Below are 3,312 nucleotides of genomic sequence, written 5' to 3'. Positions count from 1 at the left end.
GTGTGTGTGCATATATATGTGTGTATCCACAGATACATTGGCGCACCTGCATGTGCACACCCGTGTACATACGTATGTAAACACACATATATTCACACATATTTCTTTATGTTCATCGATTTACCGTTGTTGGAAAGGAGGAAATTGTTGGCAACCAATTCTAAAGACACTTCTCAATTATGAGACAATAAACGAGAAGTTACTTCGTCTCTTTAGTTCCATAAAGTTTTGCTGTTTGAAATGGAATCAATTTGAAACCGAAAACTGGGCTGTTATATTCTCGAGTTTCTGACTGTTGTTGTTTCGCTCCAAGTTAGCTCTTATCCAAGAAGCTCATCATCTAAGACTCATCTGATGGTCACCCTTAAGATTTCATTATCTAACTTGTCCTTTTTCAAAATGGAAGTTTGTGATTTGAAGAACTTTGTTTTGGCAACAGAAAGAGCATCCAGCCGTAGCAAAAAATGCGCCTCAACAAATTCCATATGATCCATGCATGCATGGAAAAGTGGACGTTAAACGATGATAATGCTTACATTCACAGATATAATACCATATAACATGCTGAGGTGACGACATTTGTTATACTGTATATATTGATTTCAAATTTTAGCACAAAGCCAACAATTTCGAGGGAGAAGTAAATCGATTATATCAGCTCCAGTACTCAACTGGTGCTCATTTTATCGACTTCAAAAGGATGAAAGGCAGGGTGGACCTCGGAGGAATTTGAACCCAGAATGCAAAGAGGGACGAAATACCGCTAAGCATTTCGCCTGGCGTGCTGACGATTCTGCCTGCTCGCCGCCTTGTTATACTAAATATAATGAGGTGACATCAGTTGTATATAACATCTTAAGATGACAACTGTCATATATAACACATTGAGGTGATATCAATCATGTTTGACAAATTGTGATGACACCTGTTATGCTATGTTACTTCGATAAACATCTGGTGTACTTTATATGGTACTGAAATCATCATGCAGTGTAACAACTACGAATCGTTATAACACCCACATGATAGTAGTTTTTGTGTTTGTGTGGATATCGTATTTTAGATATCCTTTGTTCATTGTCTTCTTGAGATAACAAGAGTCTAAGGTGTTTAAGCCTTACAAGAGATTTTGTTCTTTAAGTAAGGACTACTTTTTCTTCCTCAGTACTTCACTATTCTAACAACCATTATCCTAATATTCCAATGTTTTAATTTTATAGCAGTTAAATATATATTTCATATCTTTTATTACAGTGTCGGTTTGGAGAGTTCGGGCCTCAGTGTAACCAAAGTAGTGTGTCTGTGAACAGGACAACGATGGCGACCTTCTCATTTATTATAACCTTACAGGTAAGTTACCTACGGAATTCTATATATGATTATTGATACAGGTACCATATAATTATATATAAAAACATGACTGTTCAATTGAGAAAATAGCTAAGTGAATGTTTCCACAAATATTGGAAGCAAACACATTATCGCTACTGTAGTGGTTTGAACTTGTGTTTATAGAAGGTCACTTTGTTAATATCTTGTTTTATAGCGAATCACGATGTTTTCTAAAGAACATCACTTATATCACGACCAATCAATAACTAAGACATGCTATATTGAATATCGATCAAATGCATATATGGGGAGTATACTGTATTGCACTACGAGAATTATTGATATCGGCTTCAAGTAGCTTGAATCCAATTTCAACTAAGGTCACCTACTGCGCAAGGTTTCAGTCCTCTTGGCAAACTGTTGAATCTTGTTACAATAATAATTACTTGATGCCCTCTTTTAGATATGGTAGCTTTATTTTATAGTTAAACTATCTACTTTCCTTAATCATATAACCTTATATGATTAGGGGCGTAGATAGTTTAGCCACAAGATAAACGAAACACTGCATAGGAGAAAAAAAATATGCACACTCGGTAAGAACACAAAAGAAAATTTAGTCCTCATCAGCTATTTCGCTAAAGATTGTCTTTGGATAATTACATTTTGTAAGAAACATAAAACAATACACCTGCACACACACACACACACACACACACACACACACACACACACACACACACACACACACACACACACACACACACACACACACACGTCTATTCTAGAATGGGAAATGGATTTTAAAAGATGATGATGATGATGATGTTGTATAAATGTATGTATGTATGGATGTATGTATGTATGTATGTATGTATGTATGTGTGTATGTATGTATGTGTGTGCGTATGCATGTTCTTTTCTGTTTTTAATTACCTAAATCCTCCCCCCCCCATGAGATCTTTGGAATGTAGACAACGAAAACAATGTCACGTTTTATATCTGAGAAAATGTCTTGCATAATATTACTGTTCCGCTTACAGATTGTATTTGTAATGTGCGAGCTAGTAGGTTGGTTTCTTTTTGTATGTATGTATGAATGTATGTATGTATGTATGTATGTATGTATGTATGTATGTATGTATGCATGCATGTATGTATGTATGTGTTTATCAGATGGCTTGATATGCAGCTGAATGTTGAAAGCGAAGCAATCACATAGTGGAAAAGCCATTTAACCATTTAAAAACACAATTCATTCCTTCAAAGTGTTAAGTATTTTTGCTGCAATTTATATCCTAGCTATTCACACAGATAACCCCTCCTTTATCCTCACTATCATCATTTTTTACAAACCCACGGATACTCATTTCTACTTTGATTTCACTTCCTCTCCTACGCTGAATTCCTCCACTTCCATCGTCTATAAAACGGCGACCATGGTTTTGTGATACAATCTTAATACATGGCTGAACCCTTCACTTGATACGTAAACCTTGCCATGTCAAATTTGCCCTCACGTACGCTTGTGACGTCGACTGCATCTCCGCTCTCGTCCACCTCTTCTTCAACCGCATTCCTTTTGCCTCATACCTACTATCTTTCAATACTAGCTCTCCAGTGCAGTTTTCTCTGTGCATTCCGAATCCTCTATCTGACTTCAGCACTTTCCACATCTTCCCAACCTATCACTCCTCCTCTTTGAGTGCGCCTGTAATCTACATGATCTACATGTGCGTAGCTCCTTTTCTACCCAAGCATGCACTCTGGGTAACTTCTTGCTCCCCTCATCCTTGTTTGCATTTTCTCTCCGACACCACCTTCCTTACCAAATTCAACCACATCTTTTCCATACAAATAATTTCTCCAGCTTTACTTCTACCAATCTTATTTAATACATAAGGCTTTCCCTCTACAATTCAGACAGACGGGGCAACGCTTATTTTATCGATTTACAGAACATCTTGAGGACAGCCATCT

At 36.8% G+C, this 3,312-nt stretch overlaps 1 protein-coding gene across 3 annotated transcripts in view; it reads left to right on the top strand.

The window, feature by feature from the left end:
- LOC106880780 (CUGBP Elav-like family member 1-A) overlaps positions 1-3,312 on the top strand; it is a 231,347-nt gene that overhangs the window by 192,880 nt on the left and 35,155 nt on the right. For all 3 annotated transcript variants that reach the window (XR_001410780.2, XR_001410781.2, XR_001410782.2), the window contains one exon: positions 1,255-1,350. The gene's annotated coding sequence lies outside the window, so the exon portion shown is untranslated. The remainder of the gene's footprint in view (positions 1-1,254; positions 1,351-3,312) is intronic.

This window comes from Octopus bimaculoides, chromosome 2 (genome assembly GCF_001194135.2).
Source record: "Octopus bimaculoides isolate UCB-OBI-ISO-001 chromosome 2, ASM119413v2, whole genome shotgun sequence".
NCBI lineage: Eukaryota > Metazoa > Mollusca > Cephalopoda > Octopoda > Octopodidae > Octopus > Octopus bimaculoides.
Note: the sequence above shows the minus strand (reverse complement) of the source record. Positions and strands in the feature narration are given on the sequence as shown.